Raw genomic sequence first — 22,156 nt, forward strand, 5'->3', positions numbered from 1 at the left:
AAGTGGCCGCAAGGAACAGACTCAAAATGACCAGATTTTGTGTCTTCCTTAACATTGTTGCAAGGGCAATAATCTACACCTGAAACAGCAATAATGTCAAAATTGTTTGTCAAGTTCGAGCGTGCAAGTATCTCTGCATGCTTTGTTAATGCATTTTTCAAGAGAAGGAAGTTTAACATTTAAAAACCTCAGCGTGTGTAATGATACCAGTACCCGCATAATCGTGTTCGTCATAACTTAAGCAAGCAATAATATGATTATCTGGAACTCACTCCCAGAATCTTTCCGAGATAAACAGGTAAACATTCGGGCTATACCGATGACCCATCGAATTAAAAAAAATCTTCTAGTTCAGTGAGTTCGAGCTAACGAGGTTTTACTGTATTATCTATTCGTGCACACCAAAAACATGCGCTTTAAAACAAACACAACCACCCCACCGCCAAAAAAGGAGAAGAAAGACACACAAACAGATTTTTGCGCAGAACATGCGCAATAAATAATGAAAACACACAAAAAAAGAAAATTCAAGGCATATGTGCGCTTTTGTAGTTGACTTCGCCGCAAAGCACGATTGCTCTGCGGCAAACGCGCGGGCGGACGACCGTCACGGAAAACGGCCGCAACCTTTCCGTTAACATCTTCGCCAAAAATCATACCGTAAATTCGATGTACAGGGGGGATTAAAAGAAATGCGAACAACGGAGCGCACAGCCTCCGACGCATGCCGCACCGTCTGGCTGCACCGTCAGTAAACTGCGCGCATGCGTAGTTGTTTCGGAGAGTTTGAGAGTGTGGCCTACATTTATGGGGAATGCTTGATCAAGAAGCGACGCCGGTCATTTATTTTGAGGGGCCTTTTCACGCTGTGTCGCCACTGAGCAGGATGATCGTTGAATTCATCTGCTATCTGCAATAAGCTTGCTGCGGGCTTGGCAAGCGAATGTAGTAGATAACAGTATGCCCAGTGGCGACAGATCATAAAAAGATGCCTCAAAATAAATGACTCGCGTCCCTTCTTGATCAAGCATTTCCCATAAATGTAGGCCACAGTCTCAAGCGCTCCGAAAGAACTACGCATGCGCGCAGTTTACTGACAGTGCAGCCAGACGGTGCGGCATGCTTCGGAGGCTGTGTGCTCCGTTGTTCGTATTTCTTTTAATCCCCCCTGTACAGCATTTGAAAATACCTAATCCACCCACTAGCGGTGTGGTCTGGCGATTGTCGCTTTCCTCTTTCAGAGTTACTGCAACAGGGTCGCCGCTGCGCATTTGCATGGTAAACAACGGTGAACAAAGTGCCATACAAATGCTCATACCGGTTAACTCGCGTCAAGTAAAAAACAAAGAAGGATTTACTTACTGCGAGTCGCACGTGTTTGTCCGCACCGATGAAGGCGAGCAATGCGCCTCGGTGGCTAGGCGGCATGCCCTGCTCCGCTGCCGCTCGGATGGGTCTTTGGCACGGCACCCCGAGTAGTACGAGTCTTCGGACACAGTCGGCAGCGCAGACAAGTCCTTCGTCCACAATCCGCGGTCGGGAGCCGGAAAACGCCGTCCAGTTTGAGCGATACCGCGTTACCGTCACCTGCTCTTCCACAGTAAACAATACGAGACTTCCCGATCGGCGCCCGTACCAATATGGCCGACGGTCTCGTTTACATCAGTGTTGCTAGATCACCAAGCAATTTCGCATAGGGTCTATTGTACAAGGCTAACTTAAAGACGGATTTTTGCCAGATCAGTCCGGTACGTAGTATCGGTGCTTCATTGCCTGTTTGCAGACTTGTATTACCCTGGGCACAGGCTCGCATGTAAAAAAAGCTTTGGGGTGTCTTTGTGCTTTTACTTTTGATATTTCCACGAACTGTCCCTTGTAGTTCGTTTTGTGTGTTTTGTAACCGCGCGTGGCCGCTTCCAATTTTCTTATCCGAAACGCCTGTTTGCTCTCTTTGGCGTACGTCCCGTCGGGCAATATTGTTTGATATGGAAAGAGTATCACCTTGCCACTAACTTGATTTTTTGTTTCTTCGGCAATGTTCTCGATCCTATTTCCATAAATATGAAAATAATAACGTTCTGAGAATAACGCATGCATAGCAAACGCCCCGCAACTCACTTTATCGACGTTCATCTGTGCACGTCACCCTGCGAACTGCTTCTTCTACGTTTGTGTTTCATTCCAGCCTTTTGTAGAGCAGGAGGTCGCTTTATTAAACTTCGTTCAGAAAAACTTTGCGTCGTTCTTGGCTACGTGGCAATATTCTGTTTCCTCTGTGTGCTGCACATCGCAGCGTAAAAAATAAATTTTTGTACGCTTGACCACCGTCTTTGTCTTCTTCGGTAATATTGAAATTTTTTTGTTGTTGCGTGTGATAAAAATCAGTTTTATTCTTCTTTTCGCGCTTCCTTTTTTGCAAAGATTGCAAAGCGCGTTAGCGGAAAGACACGTGGTGCAACATATATCTATTCGTGTTTTGATCCTTTGCGTTTCTGCAGCGTTTGTAAATGTTCTCAAGTATGTCCCAACTCATTCAACCGAAAATATTATTGGGCTATCTATTTGAGCGTTCTGTGCATTCCAGAGCAATCAACTGATTCATTCTGAACGACAAGTACTTGATTGATTGTAGGGTTTAACGCGCCGACGCAACGCAGGCGATGAGGCGCGCCGTAGTGGAGGGCTCCGGATTAATTTTGACCACCTGGGGATCTTTATCGTGCGCCGAAATCTCGTACACACGGGCGTTTTTGCTTTTCGCCTCCATTAGAAAAGCGGCCGCCGCGGCCGGGAATCGAACCCGCGACCTCGTGCTCAGAAGCGCAACGCCTTAGCCACTGAGCCACCGCGGCGGGTAACGACAAGTACTTGCTTCCTTTAATTTTTTATTGTATTATCGATAGGCCTGCAGCTGTCCGTGACTACGGAGCTACCGTATGTATGGTAGTTACAACTTTTGCTTGAAGAAAAGAAGCAAAAGGCATTTAAAAATCCGCATGCACGACGGCGCAGCGCTTGTGCCGGAGGACGCAGAAGCAGTTGCCGTTCGCAACGGAAGTCTACGGTTATTTATTCGGAAAAATAAAACCCCATTGAAGGCCGGTGACATGCAGAATGACTGGACGATTCATCGCTAATTACTACGAAAAAATCACGCCTAATCAGCGCGCAGACACCAAAAAGCAGCGAGCGTTTGCACGCCAAGAGCTGGCTAACAGGCTGCGCGCGCGGCGGCTGGATTCCCTTTGTGCGGCGGTGGCCCCAGTAGTGGCTACCGCGGTCCCTATATGAAACGAGCGCCGAAGTTTTGTGACCAGTAAAGCATTAAGGACTCTGACTGTGCGAATACGCGAGACGCAAGTGTGACCGGCGCTAGACGATACGCTGTTGGCGTGGTCGGTGGGCGCGTCGGTGCGCGAACGGGTACAGACCTGAATACACGAAGCAAATATGCGTCGAAAAGTCGACAAACAGCGCACGGCGGCGCCCACAAGACGCGCGGCAGCGGAATAAAAAAGGAAAATGAGGTTGAAACGAGTGAAGCCCACGCGATTCTAATTGGTCAAGCCGCAAGCGAAACACGGTCCCGACCCGACTGTCGTGGTTTGCGTCGCCGAGATAGGCATACACTATAGCTTTTATTAGGTTAACGAAAGGAGATCCGCGTAGATTACTTCTATTGGTAGCAATATGAGGCCTGTATGCAAGATTGGCGAGTGAGGAAGAAGCGGTATCACTGCGAGGGCCTCTCAAATAAGAGGAAAGAAGCAGGAAGGAATATCGATAGTCAAGTTTGATATGTCGTTCCGGTGGATGAGAGGTAAAAGGCTGGCCTCATGTTTTGGAGTTGAGTTCGGATCCTCCCGGGGTCACTCCCCCCCCCCCCCTTTTTTTTTTTTTTTTTGCTGTTCAGCTTTTATCCCCCCTCTTTCCTTTTCTACTCCCGTTGACACTTTCGCAAACTGAAAAAGATTATTTCAGCAGAACACATGCCCCTGACTCGGCCGTGGTTGATTCTGGTGATGAAGGTTCAGTTATCCCAATTGAGAGCAATCCTGAGGCGACGCGGCGGCGGGCGCCCTGGGTTTCGCTCCAAGTAGTTCAGCCCCGTGAACATACGGCGTCCTGCCTCGGGAAATTTCCCGCCGCGCGAACTTCGTCGTGAAAGTTCGCACCAGACGGCCGAAGCCAGGCGATAAGCGGTTGAGTGGCCTGTCGAGGCGTCGACAATTGTACGGGAGCTACACTGCACGCACTACACTACACTGCAATAGTACACAGCTACGCACTGCACAGAATTGATTCAGTTAAAAACAATTCGGCAAAAAGAAATCTAGCCGCTGTAGGCAACATTTACATACCGGTAAAAACAGAAAAAAACGGACACACATGGTTGTCAGAATATGTAAAAACAAGTTTGGCGAGAATGAATCTCAAGTAGGGCGACTACTTCACGACGCCAGTGCAGACACTGCACTGCTTTCTTCCTAGCATGACTTTCCATAGAGGGGGAATTATTAATTATATAAATAATTTGCGCAGGCACCCTGCTAACAAAAAATAAATAAAATTATGGATATGAACCTTGATAATATGTGCTGAACCCGCATTCGCACACGCCAGACGGTATATGTTTCGGTGCCTTACCTAATGGTAGCTTTTATTGTTTTGTTTTATTCTGTCACAAACGAGGGGGGCTCGACCAGCACAGCCTATACGCCCTGTGCGAGCGCCCCTCTAGAGGTCTACTTTGCTGTTCGTGTGCCTCTTTCCAAGCTCTCCGCTTCACCGCGACGCCTCGCGATGCCTGTGTTTGCCTTCAACGCGACGACTGTAGGCGCGTCTAAGTCGCTCACACTGAAGCAATAATGGTTGCACTGACTTCTTAACCCATTTTAACGCATGTTTTGATTTTTCGGAGAAACGCACTACTGGAAGTACCCCGAATGCGCCGTCGTCCCGCAGGCAGACACTAGAGAATCTGCCGGCCATGCCCACTCGATCCCTGGGTGCGTCACTGCCAGCTTGCCGTAATGACCACCGCCAGTTTCGTTTTGGAAAAGAGCCATTTTTTTCTTCGTTTGCAATGCAGCGACACATATTTGGGGCGCCAGATTTTGTACTTAAGACGTTATTAAGTAATACCATTGGGAAACAGTGCATTTAGGCGACCGAAACTTTCGTTGCGGTTGGCCTTTAAGAAGCCGTCCACACACTCACTGACAGAAGGCGCAGACCAACCCAGGGGGGCTGGCCTTACCGGTAAAGATTCCGGTTGCGTAAGCTACTCAGATTGCAAAAGTACCCAACAACATAGCACAAAGTGACGTCACGACGCTTTCGATATATTCAAAAGGCTGACCGGTATACCCGCCTTTCATTTCATACCGGCTGTCCTGGGCAGACCACGGAAATTAAAGACGCCAAAAAGAACAGCCAGAAGAAGAAGAAGAAGAAAGACATTCCACCAAAGCGGCACATACCTGCCCAGGGGGACTGGCCATACCAGTAAATATTACGGTTGCGTAAGCTTCCCGAGTGTCAAAGTACCCAAAAGCACGTAAATCACGTAGTGACGTCAACACGCTTTCATATATAAAAGGGGAGACCGGTACAGCACCTCCTTCATTTCATTCCAGGCTACCTTGGGTAGACCACGGCCGGTAAACAAGCAAAAAAAAACAACCAGAAGAAGAACATACCACCCAAGAAAATTTTCGTGGCGATGTCAGCAGAAAACTATCATCATTAAGACAGCGTTCACATACTCCCTGACGTGAGCACATACCTACCCAGGGGAGTGACCATACCGGTAAAAAAATTAGTGCCCTTCCACTCTATGAAGAAGGATTACCTGCAAAGCTGGACGCAGTCCATTGAGTGCACGAAACAAAGCACGTCTGTTTGCGATTTACGAGTGAGCACACTTCCTAGAACGTCCGATGGAGCACACTTCCCATTCGCTGAATGAACCTCTGAAAGATCCAAGCTTTGTTCGTGCAGACAAAAATGGAGCTACCTGTGCCCCCCCCCCCCCCCCCCCTCCCGCGTCGTAAGCATCTTAATGTTTACGTAACACATAAACCCCATCCGCTCTACCACTACGGACTGCGGACAGGTCACATTTGACCTTTAAAGTCCGCTTTTAAACCTCGCACCAGTATAGCGGACATGCCATCCGTCAGTACGGGCATGAACCCTATAGCCGCGCGTGCACGCCCCCCCCCCCCCCCCCTCCCTTCCTCCTACTGCTTTCCACTTCAAACCTGCGCACGCATAACCCGGCAACCGTTAATGTGTGCGCGCTTAGAAGTGACAGACGCGGTCGAAAATAGCTCCTGAAAGCCCTCTGAAGAAGTGATATTGGATCACGCGTTCGAAAATAGCTCCTGAAAGCCCTCTGAAGAAGTGATATTGGATCACGCTGCCGTTGCAAGCGGGAAAGTTGCTGTTCATCCGGGAGGGATTCGCCACTACTTGACGAGCGCTGGTGCGAGGTTTAATTTGGACTTTAAACGTCAAATGGGACCTGTCCATAGTCCGTAGTGGTAGAGCGGATTGGGTTTGTGCGTTACGCAAGCAGTAAGATGCTTTGCTAGCGGGCAAGTTCCTGCTCATCCCGGAGGGATTCGCCGCTACTCGACGGGCAGAATTTAGTGCGGTAACAGCGGCGCCAGCAGCTTTCCTTTGTTTTTGCCCCCGTTGGCGCTTGTGTTCGGGCCAACGCTTCAATTCTTGCTCTTCTTCCTTCTGTGGTGACGTTTATTGACACCTGCAAACGGTCACGTCGTCAAGTCAGGCAGAGTCCGAGTGGACGTAGGAAACCGGGGCTGAGGTTCGAGCTGTGCGAGGACACACTTCGTCTCCTTCCAAAAGCGCTGCATGGCACATAACCTTATCGGAAGATTGTCCACCAACTGCTGTGTTATGACAGGACATACCCACTGGAAAAGTGTCCATCTGCTAATGTTCAGGTTATTCGCTACAATCACCCCCGGCAAGAAGAGGGAGCCATCCTGGCGACTCATGGTGACAACGGAACGAGCGGATCATGTAGGGCTTGAGTCGCTGAACATGCACAGTCTAACGGCCGTGGCGCCGAAGATCCGATGAGGGCATAACTTGTTCGACGATATAATTCACTGGCGAAGTGCTTTTGATAACACGGTAAGGACCGTGGTATTTCGATGTAAGCTTCGAAGAGAGACCTGGAGTTGGACATGGCACCCAAAGCCAAACAAGGGAGCCGGGACAGAAATCGCGTGGTGCACTGGACGCGTCATGGCGAGATTTCTGTTGCTGCTGGTGTTCAGAAGTGAATGAACGAGCGAGCTGGCGGCATTCCTCAGCAAACTGCGAAATCTGGGAAATCGGTGTGCACTCGGAGGGATCAGGGCGGTATGGAAGTACCGTGTCCAACGTGCAGGTCGGCTCCCGTCCGTAGAGGAGGAAGAACGGTGAAAATCCGGTAGTCGACTGCGTCGCGGTATTGTATGCGTACGTGATGAACGGAAGGACCTGATCCCAGTTTGAATGGTCTGATGAAATATACATAGACAGCATGTCTCCCAGAGTGCGGTCGAATCGATCGGTTAGGCCGTTGGTTTGGGGATGGTACGCTGTGGTAGTGCGGTGAATGATGTTACACTCGGCCAAGAGCGGTTTGATAACATCTGATAAAAATACGCGACCTCTGTCACTCAGCAGCTCTCGAGGCGCTCCGTGTCGAAGGATGAAACGACGGAGGAGGAAGGACGCCACGTCCCGGGCTGTGGCTGCTGAAAGGGCTGCTGTCTCAGCGTATCGCGTGAGATGATCTACCGCAACGATTATCCAGCGGTGCTCTCTGGAGGTGCACGGCAACGGCCCGTAGAGGTCGATGCCCACTCTATCGAAGGGACGGGCAGGGCACGGCAGAGGCTGGAGTTCGCTCGTTGTTGATCGCGGGGGAGACTTACGGCGTTGGCAGTCTATGCAGGAACGAACATTTTGTGACGAAGGTGTACATGCCTCGCCAGTAAAAGCGAAGGCGAAGTCTTCGGTATGTCTTCAGGACACCTCCGTGGGCACACTGCGCGTCACCGTGGAACGAAGAACAGATCTGCACGCGTAAATGACGAGGGATGACCAGGAGCCATTTGCGACCTTCGGACGAATAGTTTCGGCGGTAAAGGAGTTGGTCACGGACAGAGAAATGGGCAGCTTGGCGGCGGAGAGAGCGGGGTGCGGCTGCTGGCGATGGACGGGACAAACATTCCACAATGGAAGCGATCCACGGATCCTTTCGCTGTTCAGCAGCCATGTCGGCGATATCAAGTGGGGCCAGAGTGCACTCCACAGAAGATAAATCTTCAGCGTCGGATGGTAGAGGAGACCTAGAAAGGGCATCTGCGTCTGTGTGCTTGCGGCCCGACCGGTATACCACTGGTATGTCATGCTTTTGCAGCCGTAGGGCCCATCGACCGAGGCGGCCAGACGGATCCTTTAGCGACGAGAGCCAATAAAGGGCGTAGTGGTCCGTCACCACGTCGAATGGGCGCCCGTAGAGGTACAGGCGAAATTTAGTAATAGCCTTAACGATCGCTAACCATTCCTTTTCGGTCACGGAGTAGTTGACTTCGGCTTTTGTAAGGGTACGGCTGGAGTAAGCGACGACGTACTCCTCGAATCCGGTCTAGCGTTGTGCGAGTACTGCGCCCAGGCCCACACCGCTGGCATCGGTATGGATTTCCGTGGGAGCGCTGGGATCAAAATGTCGCAGTACCGGTGGGCAAACAAGAAGGCGGCGCAACATATTGAAGGCGTTCTCGCAGGCGGGTGACCAATCGCCGATCTCGTTGTTACCACCAAGGAGCTTCGTCAAAGGCGCAATGATGGGGGCGAAATTGCGGACAAAGCGCCGGAAGTAGGAGCAAAGTCCTATAAAGGTGCGAAGTTGTTTCATTGTCGTCGGTTTGGGAAATTCCGCCACGGCGCGAAGTTTTGCTGCGTCAGGAAGGACACCATCTTTTGACACCACGTGGCCTAGAATAGTAAGTTTTCGAGCTGCAAAGCGGCATTTCTTCAAGTTTAACTGCAGGCCGGCTGTGGTAAGGCAGGTTAACACTTGTTCGAGACGGGTAAGATGCGTCGCAAAATCAGGGGAAAACACGACTATGTCATCTAAGTAACACAAGCATGTGTTCCACTTCAGGCCGCGCAATCTGTTGTCCATCATCCTTTCAAAGGTTGCTGGCGCATTGCAAAGCCCGAAGGGCATGACTTTGAATTCGTACAGCCCGTCAGGTGTGACAAAGGCTGTTTTGAGACGATCCGCTACTGCCATAAGAACTTGCCAATAGCCGGACCGTAAATCCAGAGAAGAGAAGAAGTCGGCTCCTTGCAAGCAATCGAGGGCGTCATTATGCGAGGAAGCGGATAGACGTCTTCGCGCGTGATCTTGTTTAGACGCCGGTAGTCCATGCAGAAGCGAATTGAGCCATCTTTTTTCGTCACAAGTACTACGGGAGAGGCCCAAGGCTTGTCGAAGGGCGTACAACTTCGCGCTTGAGCATGTCCGTGACGTACTCATCAATGAATTGGCGCTCAGTGGGTGACACACGGTATGGCCGCTGTCTTAGGGGTGCGTGGGAACCGGGGTCAATATGGTGCGAAACACTGGATGCCCGGCCCAATTCGACGCGTTGGGCATCGAAAGAGTCTCGGAAACTATGTAGAAGGGCCAGAAGCTCGTCTCGTTGCACATAGCGTCGTCGAGGGAACGTAAAAAGACATCAGAGTCCCTGTTCACACTAGGCCCAAGCGCGGCGAGGTGCAGTGATGCAGCGTTCTCGGATGCGTCGACGATGAGATGGACGTCAACTGGCTCGACGTGGCCAAGACATTCACTGCGAACCAATGTGGCGGGGCATGACGACGGGGTTGAAACGAGGATTGTACCGAGACCAGAGCGAATTTCAAGGACCGCGAAAGGTAGCGGCAAACATTTCCGGGCTCTGAAGAGTGCCATGCGACGGCGTAAAGGAAACGGTGGTGTCCGACAGACAGTCACAAGACACGGAAACAAGCACTGAGGCGCCGGGAGGAATGTCGGTATCATCGGTGGCAATCAATTTGGCGGGACGTTCGGGGATAGCGATGTCGTCAAACGGGAAACGTTCAACCTCAGCGCAAGCACAACGAATGATAGCGTGATGTCGTGACAAAAATTCCCAACCGCGGATGATATCGTGCGAACAAGAGGCCAAAACGATGAACTGGATGATATAGACGTTTTGCTGGATTGTAACTCGGACGGTGCACGTGGCTAATAGTTTCACGTCTTGAGCATTCGCGGTCCGGAGGGTGAGGCCAGAAAGCGGAGTGGTGACTTTCCTCAAGGAACGAGAAAGACTTTCACGTATTACAGAAACAGCGGCACCAGTATCGATAAGAGCGAATGCGAAAACACCTTCTACGGTAACGTCAATCATATTGTTACGCGAAAACAGAGGACTTGAGCAGTTCGACGTGTACGCAGTTGTAGCCTCCGGAACTGCGGCCGCTAGTTTCCCTCAGCTGAGGGGTTGGCACGCGGGCGCATCGGGGAAACGAAGCGGCGACGTGGAGAAAAGGAACGGCGGCTTGAAGATGTCGAGGTCGACTGGTCAGCTGAGTACGAAGTGGGGGTTGCGCTAGAAGTAGCGGGAGCGAATTGTGGTGGAAATCCTTAGGCTGGGAACTGGTAGGCGTCAACGGGAGGTTGGGGTCGACGGCGACATAAAAGTGCCACATGTCCCGGAAGTCGACAAGCGAAACAGATTGGGCGGTTGTCGGGGGTGCGCCATGGATTCGGGGTCCCAGGCGCCATTCGAGGATACGGCGGTGCTGACTGCTCCGCGGGACATACAAAGGAAGGGAATGGTGCTAGCGGCGGTCTTGTGGCGACGGAAGCGTAGGTGAGCGGGACTTCGACGTATGGTTCAATAGGCGACACGACAGGAGGTGCGACCGACGCGGCCACTGGTGAAAGGATGGATGCCGGCGCAACTGACGGCTGGCGTACGGAAGGGATCGTCTCAGCAACACGCTCTCGGATCACCCGTTGGACAGACTGAGGCAACGTGGAAGGGGCTGTGGAGCGCAGGGAAGCAGGGAGCGCTGACGCGAAACCTCTTCTCGCATGAACTACTCGATATGAGGTAGAAGAGCCGAGGGGTCATGAGAAGCAGCCAATGTCAACAGCGACCCACGTTGTGGTTCTTCTAGCGAAGGGCGTCGGCGGGTGAAAATGCGCTGCTTGCGGAGCTCGTCATAGCTCTGACACCAGTTCACGACGTCGCTAATAGTCTGCGGGTTTTTGCTCAGCAGCATTTGAAACGCGTCATCCTCAATGCCCTTGAGAATGTGTTTGATCTTATCACTTTCGGCCATACCTGGATTTGCACGCCTGCAAAGGTCGACGACGTCCTCTATGTAGCTCGTAAATGTTTCACCGGCCTGCTGCGCTCGCTCACGCAGCCGCTGCTCGGCCTGGAGTTTGCGAACTGCCGGTCGGCCGAAAACTTTCGTGAATTCAGCTTTGAAGTCTGGCCAAGTAGTGAAGGTAGATCCCTTGTTGTTAAACCACGTCTCAGCCAGCACCGTAAAATTGAATCCGATGTTATTGAGCTTCATCGTGTCATCCCATTTATTATAGGTGCTCACCCGTTCGAAGATTGAAAGCCAGTCTTCCGCATCGCGGTAATCGGTGCCGTTAAAGAAGGGCGGGTCTCGTTGCCGGAGCGTACCGGAACAGACGATGGGCTGCTGGGGTGTAGGCGGCATGTCGTCGCTGACCGGGAGTCTTCTGCTTCGCAATTCCAGGCTGTCAGGCCTTGGGGGGATCGCGATGCGGCAACCTCCACCAAAAATGTGGTGACGTTTATTGACACCTGCAAACGGTTACGTCGTCAAGTCAGGCAGAGTCCGAGCGGACGTAGGAAACCGGGGCTGTGCGAGGACACACTTCGTCTCCTTCCAAAAGCGCTGCATGGCACATAACCTTATCGGAAGATTGTCCACCAACTGATGTGTTATGACAGGACATAGCCACTAGAAAAGTGTCCATCTGCTAATGTTCAGGTTCTTCGCTACACTTCAAACGAACGGCATGCATCCGTGCCATAATGATTTAATTCCTTGAAGTAGCTGGGCTGTATTCTCGCGTACGAACATGTAGATGTCCGTTTTCCTTCCCCCTCGTATGCATCTTACTGTGTGTGTAAGATGTCTGTGTAAAACATCAACCAACACAAGAACCACTCGATTGAGGAGGACAGCCGACTAACCGCATTGAGCCATGTAATTTCAACTGTCATTTCATCGGTAGCGGCATGAAGAGTAGCTGTGCGTGCATGTTCCCCTTTTTCCACCCGCGAACCACGCACGCATAAACCGGCAACCGGTGATGGCGCTTGCTTAGGCGTGAAAGACACCGGCGACAATATCGCTTGGAAGGCCTTCCAACTTGAAAAAGAAAAAACGTTCCAACTGGGAAAGTTTCTCTTCAACCGGGAGGTATTCGCAGCTACGGGCGAAGTGGAGTTTGATCGGAAACGGCGACGGCGGGTTTCGGTCGTTTTAAGGGGCAGCGCTTTGGCAGCCGTTACCTGGGCCTCGCGGGAGCGGTGTCGGTTTTTGTGACCGCGTAACCGAGTGAGCGAGCAGCGAAGAAAGAAAGAAATCGAGAGGAGCGTCTAGCGATGGGGAGGTGGAGTACGGCACGTGCGGCTACGGCGTCATCTCTCTCACAGCATGTCCCTCACACGTCTCATGCGCCGCCACCAAGGAGCGCCCTACCTCTGACAATTTCCCCAGACGCTGTTCCATTCTCCGCTAATCCAAACCACGTGACATATGCGCGGGAGGTTCAAACACGACATGCAACAACATGCACGCTTCTCCCTTCTGCAGGGTCAATCCGAACCCCATGACATTTGCGGGAGAGGTTCAAATACGATTTGCAAGGTGCTGGCCGACGGCGGCAGCGCGCTGCCTGGTAAAAACAGATTAGGGCACGTGGGCGTGCGTTTGCTGATCACGTGAACGCTTCCTTAGACGTTCCAGAAATGCGCTGTGACCGAGGAGACTGCAGCTCGCACTGCGCACACATTTCATATTAGGCAGTATAGTAATCGTCAGTGCATTATCGACGCCCATTCGTGCTTCTGTTTATTTTTCGCAATCATCTGATAACCCGATAGCTGCTGACTGCGCAACTTGCCAAATGGGCATCGGTAGAGGCGAAGGGGAAAATTGTTGTGAAAGACGTGTCAGCGGCGGTGAAGAGGAGCCCCGAAGCGGAGCCGAGTAAATCGATGACACCTGAATGAACACTGGGGGGAGGGGGAGGGGGGGGGGGGGTTAGACATATACTTCCTTGCAGTAAAAATACAATTGCGTAAGCTACTCCAAGTGCAAAAGTACCCAACAGCATAGAAATTCCGTAGTGACGTCACCACGCTTTTATACGAAAAATGGGAGACCGCCTGTATATCACCACCAGGCTGCCTGTTCATTCCAGGCTGCCTGTTGTAGACCACGGAAAGTGAAGACGCCAGACGAACAGTCAGAAGAACATATTACCACGGTGAACACATACCTACCCAGGGGTGGCCATACCGGCAAAGATTTCGTCTGCGTAAGCTACTCCGAGGACAAAAGTACCCAACAGCATAGAAATCATCTAGTGACGTCACCACGCTTTCAAATACATAAAATAAGGGAGGCCGGTATAGCACCTGCTTCATTTCATTCCAGAATACCTTGGGTAGACCACGGAAAGCAAAGACATAAGAAAAACAGCCATAAGAACAATACCACCCAAGCAAGTTGTTGCGGCGATGGCAGCAGAAAGCTATCATCATTAAGAAGGCTTCCACATACTCACTGACAGCAGGCACATACCTACCCAGGGGGACTGGCCATACCGGCAAAGAGTGCGGTTGCGTGAGCTACTCCGGGTGCAAAAAGTACCCAACAGCCCCGAAATCCCGCAGTGACGTCACCACGCTTTCATATATAGAAAGGGAGACCACTGTATCACCTCCTTCAGTATATTCAGGCTACCTTCGGCAGACCACCGAAGGTAAAGACGCCAGAAGAGCAGCCACAAGATAAAAGGAGCAGAAAGCAGTCGTGAATGTCGTTGTGGAGTAATTTAAAGTGCGTTAAAGGGGGACTGACACAAAATTCTGAAGGTGAGACAATTTCCGAGATAGATTGGTGTGATCACCCAGACATCATCTGCAAAATATCAGCGGTGATTGCAGCGAAGAACATATTTAAAATCGATTTTAAGGTGTGTGAAACGCAACCGAGCAGCTAGCGGAGGACTTTGCGCAATCGAAATTCCCCGAATATTTTCTAAATAAACTACATCCAGACAGGTCACGAGTTTTTGTTGGCCGCTTCCCCACTGCCGGCTTTTTTCGCCGGCTCGCCACTTCAATCGGATGTCCGAGCTTATGTTCTGCAGCAACGAACAACCGGATCGTTGACGGTGGAGGGGCCGTGATTTCGTCGGCTCATCGGGCAGCTGGCCACGCGCTAAGTTCTACAGGGATTCCAGGCACTACATTTTTATTGCTTTTTATTACACTGGACGGGAAAACGCGCCGGGGACACGAAAAGCACACTAAGCGAGCCGCACGGTCACTGCGCTGGCGCCAGCCACGGCCGCGAAGTGGCGCAGGCCTGCGCAGGTAGCTCAAGCGATAGCTTGTTACTGCTACAAGAAATGGTTCCCAAGTCCCAAACATGGCAGCACATATGAGAAAGCGTTAATGATGCGATGGCGGGTTGCATTAAAAATCGTCATCTGCACCGCTTACGAGAGCGCCAATCGAATATCCACCGCAGTTCTAAGCCGAATGCATCTGTAGGCGGACCTGTAGGCAGACCGGCCGGCTGCTCCCAGCGCGCGTCGTGTTCCAGCCGCGGCAGCAGTTTGCATTTAAGCGGCTGACGAAATCAGTACGTGGGGGCATTCGCAGAAACTGCCGGCGACGCGGATTCCATAGTGCTACGGCAGCTCTGCTCGGTGATATCCGTCCGACGGTCACGTGGTCAGCTTTGTTTACACAAAATCTCGCATTTCGCGTCACCTGCTGAAACCGAATCTGCGACTGGTCGAATTGAAAACGCATCTAATTAAACAACCGTAGCACGCTGCAGGAAATGAGGTTTCCACAAATGATAAGAAGGTCATTAGCTACTTCTCGCAACAAAAAAAAGATGCAAAATTTTTTTGTAAGCATTTAAGTACATTTCATTTGTCTCTGGTTTCATTTCCCATCGAGCCTGCCGATATCCGAAGACGTCCATTATTACACCCTTCGGTCTGTTTGAATATGTTCACATGCCATTTCGGTGACGCTACGCAGTTCCAATTTTCAAAGATTCATTGCCGAAGTAATGCGCTGCCTTACGGCTGTATTTGCGTGCATTGACAACATCCTCGCCGCAAAGACTACTCCGCAAGATCACCAGCGTTACCTTTGAGAACTCTCAGCACCGTCAACAATTTGACCTGGCGGTCAATGGCAAGAACAGCGCATTCAGGACTTCCAAGCTCGAGTTTCTGGGGCACTACACCTCATCGCACGGAATTCGCCCTTTACCATCTCACGTCCAGGCAGTGAATGACTTTACAGCACCCACCAGTATCTGCCAGCTTCGTGAGATCCTGGGCCGAGTGAATGTTTTGCCACGGTTTTGCCAAGCTTCCGCATCCACTTACTGAGCTTCTTCGCACAACCAAGAGCTCCTCATCCGCGACTTCCTGGTCTGACGAAGATCAAGCTGCTTTCGACGCTGCTAAACATGCCGTCACCGATGGGTGCTTCTTATTCGCCACAGAACCGACGTACCCACTCGCATCGTGTGGAATGCCTCCAGCATTGCATTCGGCGCTGCTTTGCAGCGGAAAAGTGATGCAGAGTGACACCGCTGGGTTTCTTTTCTCGGAAGCTTTAACCTGCCGAGACCCGCTATAGAGTTGTGGGTCGTGAGCCGTTCGCCATTTACTCCACCATGCAGCACTTCCGGGCAAGCCATTTCAAGTTCTGATGGCCCATGAGCCCCTTATGAGCGTCTTCCATACGGACTTTTCAAAGTACGTCGCACGGGAACTACGTGAACTGGCCTATATATCGGAATTCACGACGAATATCCGGCACATTAAAGGCACCGACAGCCATGCAGCTGCCGTGCTCGCATGCAGTAACTCTCTCGGCACTTCTGCATCTTCTGTGGACTGGGAACGCATAGGCCATGCGCATATAGAAGACCGTGATCTGCAAGCACTGGGTAATCACGCCGAGTTCCTCCCTCTACAGCTCTTGCCTCATCTGTTTGTGTATCGCTCACTATAGCGCGACATGTCAGCGGCTGCACCTCGTCACTTAGCCTTTGGTCGAGCTGTTTATCAACCGCTTCACATCTGCTACCCCAGCATCCGAGCCACTCAGCGCCTCGCTAAACAGCGGTACGTCTGGCCGAGCCAGACGTATCGCTGATGTCCGCCAGTGCTCGCTTGTGAGACTGCCAAAGTGACCCGCCACCCGAAGGCTCCCACGCAGTCTCTCGTGCACCTAGCTGTAGCTTTGACCACGTAGGCCTTGATTTGGTTGGACCACTTCTTGTATTTAAAAATTTCCGGTACATTGTGACAATGATTGACCGGTTCACCCGCTGTCCCGAAGCCCCATTCCTGTCTTCACTGCAGAAACGGTCGCCAAAGCCCCCGTTTCAGCGTGGGTGTGCCGCTTCGGCTGCCAAGGCACTGTTACCTCGGATCGAGGCAGGCAGTTTGAATGTACTCTCTTCACTTTATTCAACCACTTGTTGGGCACTAAACAGTTCCGCACCACGACGTACCGTCCGTGTGCCAACGGCCCCGTTTAGCGGCTGCATCGCCCGCTCAAAACTGTTCTCACTGCGTGCCTGGATCAAGAGCACTGGGTTGCTCACCTTACTATATGCTTCTTGGCCTGCGTTTCGTCCTTCGTCCTGATATCGGCTGTACAGCGGCCGAACTTGTCTACCGCACACCACTGCGGCTTCCTGGTTATTTGTTAGTCCCTTCGGCCTCCTCGCCCAAGCCTCTATACCTTCAATGCCTGCAGGACTGCAAACAGAACCTGCGCCCGGTCCCGCCTTTATCTTCTGACCACAGCATCATTGTGCATTCCGACCTTGTGTCTTGGACACACGTTTTCCTCAGGCAAGACGCTCTACAGGCGTCTCTTGCATCCTCCTATGATGGGTCCTACCGTATACTAAACAAGGCAACAAGGTCCGCCACCATCCCGTTTAAATGTCCCGAAGAAGTTGCCTAGTTGGACCACCTCAAACCGGCACACCTCAAGACGCCACACAACGAGCCGCGTTCGAAAGTCGCAGGCCTAACCTCTCATCTCTAACCTCTAAAACCAACACACCGCTGCCTCGCCGTCACGTGTAATTCGACATTCCGTCATGTACGCCCTTTCATGGGTGCTATCAGCCAGTACATTGGGGCCGGCTATGAAAGACGAGGAGAAAAAAAACCGCGGCGCGTGCTCGTTTAGTCATCACTGCACAGACAATGTGGTTCTGAAAGCCTAGCTCGCACGCTGGTACACTTGCAGTTCCCGACCCGTTCACTGGTCAGATGGACACGGCATTCCGCCCCCGCTTTAAAGGGGCCACGAAGACAAAATATCAGCTTGGTTTATTCAAACATTTCCTCGTTAACACTTATACCACTTTTAACGCAAACTTCACTAAAATAAGCTATACAATGAGGAAAGCAGAGAATAGGCACGCGGCAGCCTATCCGCACCGATATACCTATTATGGGAAGGTTCTTGCAACTAACTGAGGACGACAAAATTTAATGCCAATTAAACATGGATTATAAGCTTTCAGAACTAGCTGTCTGCATTTAAATGCAGTGCACATTCTTCTTATAGCAGTATGAACTGATGGGTAAACATATAACAACGAACGAACGCGATAAGATAGTAGCAGAAGTGCGTACTGATCGCACTATGCCGGGCATATATATAGGTGCGCAGCCACCCTGCGCGATGGACTTGCTGGACACGACAGTGGCCAACTGGCACAAGCGACATTGTCTTACGCGACCCTGTTTGTCGAGCATACCAAATGTTTCCGGAAACGATTACTAGAAGCCGTAACAAAAATAAACCAATGCCAAGTCTGGTGAAAAACAAATCGAATGCGGACTGCTGTGCTGAGCAGTATCGTAGCGCCACCTACGACGGACGATAAACAAGGCAACAAAATACGTTTGGCCGTTCGCTGCAGCCTTTGTCAACATACTAACATTGGTTGTACGACCTGCCCTTCAGGGGAGGAATTAACCGACCGCTTCGGCGGGTGAGGAGAAGCGCTAGGCGGATGTGACGTCACGATTGCTCGCAGCGTTCCCGCGCGGTATGTTTACATTTTCCCTAATGCTGCCTACACGGCGTGCGCGCCGTAGCGATTCAGTTGGTGGCGTTAGACTTTTGCGGTCGATGCGATAATTCATAAATTGGCGATGGTTGTCGCCCTGACAGTCGTGCTTCAACAGCTCCAGCGTCTTCTGGCACAACAGCTTTGCAGTTAGCTGTGGGCGTTCAACTGTCGACCACCGGCCGACCAGGTGAGCGCTCCTTTTTGGCGGGTTTGCAATCAGTTCGCATATCTCCCCCTGAAAAGCTTGCTTTCTGCTCGCGGCAGTTATATTAGCGACGTTTACGAAATTCTTAACGGCGCGTTCTCACTGTCTTGCATTATTGTCGCTGTTTATGCTGCTCTGTTCGCGTCTGTCGGCGATCGCGAGCTGTTGACGGTTTTGTTGCACGGCGCGGAAACTCGCTCGCATGCAAACCCGTCTCGCGTTTCTTTGTCTCTTCTTTAATGTGGCGTCATCACGGAGCAAGAGTAAAATATATTCTTGCTCCGTGGGCGTCATTAACATCACTTGTTATCCTCTACGATTTTTCTAGGCAACGTGCCTTGTGCTAACCTATCTTAATGTTGTAACGAAAATGAACTTGCTGTACGAAGTTAGAGCGTGACAGAACGCTGTTGGTAAGGTTTTCGTGTGCCGCTGTGGTTCGTGAGGGCGTTGTTACACGCTGCTTTAGCCTCTTGCACCTCTTTACTGCATCTAGTACTCCTGCTTGCCAGGAGTGCCTGCTAAGGGATGCTTGCTTGTTATGTGTTTTCATATTTAATAGTGAACCAATCAGCGTTCTATAACTGATGGAAATGCAGGGGGAACGACCCCGATAACAACGCAGAGCAGGAGCACTGCTTGTGTGGTCTTCTCTGTCGTTTGCCCTTTTCAGTTGTCGTAGATTATTTACTGTTACGTGAACGTTCTTTCATTCTTCACGCTTCATTTCTTTTTCTTGCAGCATCTCTTGACTGCAGTCACGGTGCCCCTAGCCAGCCTGCAGCACTCATCCTGGAATTCCAGTGGGAACTGATGTTCGCAGGCCACTTGTTGCAACCTAACGGGTTCCCGCCCTTTCCTGGCTTATAATTGATGGTATACTTTAGATACACCGCTGCGTTCTCTCTGTGCATACATTTAAAGAGAGTGTTTACACTCTCTCACAGTGTTTACACTAACAGGGCAGTGGACAATCATGAAGACAGCACCGTGTGTACTGGAAATGCCAGTGAAAACAAAACCAAACGATCTACGGATCTATGCCAGCTTGACCGTTACAAGTCTTTCGGCGAGTATCAAAGCAGTAGACAGCTGGGGATATCACGTGTGCGCTAAATTGTGTTCTTCCTTCTGTTTGTTTTCTATTTGCTGGTATAAATTTACGAATTGATAGTATGAGTAAGGTAGACAGAGAACAAAGTGATTGCGTTGCTCTTGGAAATGCCTTACCCGAAATAAAACTGCTTCCTGCGAGTTCGCACTGCTCAGTGCCGGAAAAAAGGTTCCGTATAACAAATAATTTGCTGCACCCAAACCTATCTGTGATGAACATATGTCATGCATGGATTATTTAAGGGCATGTTATTAACTTTGGCAAAACAAGAAAGTGACCTCTTTGTTGTGCAGAAAACTAGTTTAGTAGTAATTTTGGCTTTTGTGCGGCCAGTGTCAACAGGAATAGTAGCCTTGACGCAAGAATTTGCGGAAACTTTCCTGTCACCTTCCTTCAATGTCAACACAGTGGTGGTGAAGCCGCCTGGCAATCGAAATCACATGATGACAGGCAGTTACATTCTACCATGAGGAGCACCTTCCACAAGTCGTGAGGTCTTGCTCTGTCTTCAGCTGGGGCTCTTTTCGTTGTCAAGTGCCATGGTCTCTTTGGGTAAAGCTCCCTAAACAAGGTGGTCTTATCCCTGTTGGAATTGTCATGTTGATAATACTTTTCACCCACAGCTTTCCAGTTCATTCCACTTGTCTAACCCAATTCTAATGTTATTAGTGTAGGGAAATCTGGTGTCGAGCAGCTTGCATTTCAAAGGGAATAGATGTAGCAACTACATCAAGCACTAGCTGATTCCGTTGCTTAGTGCACTTTGCTCTGAGCTGTCCAAAGCACCATGAGGGGAAGCAGTGCTGGTCTTGTGTAGTGTACTACTTCGGAGCTGCAAAATTACAATGCACCTTTTATGTCGTTATCTAGGGAGCCTCAATTTTTTATGCTGCAGTGGAAATCATGCCAATGCATGTTTGTAAATGTCCATTCCACCAACAAATTCACGGCATGACTTGACAGTAAGCGTCTAGATAATCACCTGTACCCATTTATCACACGCCTGCAATTTGCACATGGTCGGATTTAAGCACCCTAAATGTAGCAACTGTAACCGACCATAACACACAATCTTGAGAATGCTACCTTATCAATGCGATAGCAATATGTGGCCCATTGACTAAGAAGCCACTATCCGCTGTCTGTACTAGCGCAACAGCTCGTAAATTGGCCGGCAGTGCAAAGAGAACAAAGAGTGAACTGAGTTCAAAACAACTTTGGGAAGAGTTAAATTACATGGGTATCAAACCCAGGACCTCCCTAGTGCAAGTCCAGCACCACATCCTTGACACCACTATAGCTCAGTGGTTATAGCTGACTAAAGGTGGACCCAGGGAGCGCAATGTGACCTTAAACTGAAAAAACGTCCCCAGGTACAAGCAACCCAACATACAATGAGTTTGAAATTTCTTGGCAATTCATTAGGCTACACGCTCAAGCCAAAACACACAGCCATAACATCCCCGCTCAGGTGAATCGGCCAGTCACGATGACAGCTGCTGTCAGAAGCTCATGGCTGTTTCACCAATTCCCATTTGTCTTAAAAACAATGCTGCTTAAATTACACACTGGCCAACTGCACCTCGTCGAGTATATTTTACGCTCCTGACATTGTGCATTGGCCTTGTTTAGTGTTAAAGAACTACGTATTTGATCACATGTGAAGACTGCTATTTCTGCTAGAGAGCATTTCGTGCTTTCAACCTGAATGGGTTGACTCTCATCAATTCAACACTGACTGTGCACTTTGATCCTGGTGTAATAAACAGAAAACCTGGATGGAGTCAAAATACTGAAGAGTAAATTACTGTATTAGGCTGATACATTGCACAGCCTAGCTGTAAACTTGAAAATTCGTATGTTTAGGTTTCACGTGGCAAAGCTTGGCGTAGCTTGGGCTAGCTATGAGGGGTACTGTAGTGGAGGGCTGTAGGTTAAGTCAGGCCACCTGTGAATCTTTGACATGCTTTGAAATCTTGGCACACAGGCATTTTTAGATGCAGAGCATCTGATTCACTCGCCTTGTCCCTCCGTCGTCGGCGTCCGCACCCCTCCCCCATTCTCCTCGCCGCGCCAGCTGCGCTCTCCGCCGCTCACCCCCTCTCCTCTCCGACAGCGAACACTCTCTCGCGAGGGGCATTGGATTGGATTCGATTGGATTAAAGTGGATTGTGTTGCGTCATAGCCGCGGCACGTTGCGTCATTGCCGCGGCAGGGGGTTCACGGCACGTTTCACGCGATGGGAGAATCAATCTAACGGAAACAACAACGGAACCCCCTATGCGTCGCATCTACACAGGGGTTCCCGCGAGGGGAGGTGAGAGTTTTTTTATTCTACCTAAACTAATGCT

This window comes from Haemaphysalis longicornis, unplaced genomic scaffold (genome assembly GCF_048455015.1).
Source record: "Haemaphysalis longicornis isolate Haplotype H1 unplaced genomic scaffold, Haemaphysalis longicornis Haplotype H1 scaffold_1, whole genome shotgun sequence".
NCBI lineage: Eukaryota > Metazoa > Arthropoda > Arachnida > Ixodida > Ixodidae > Haemaphysalis > Haemaphysalis longicornis.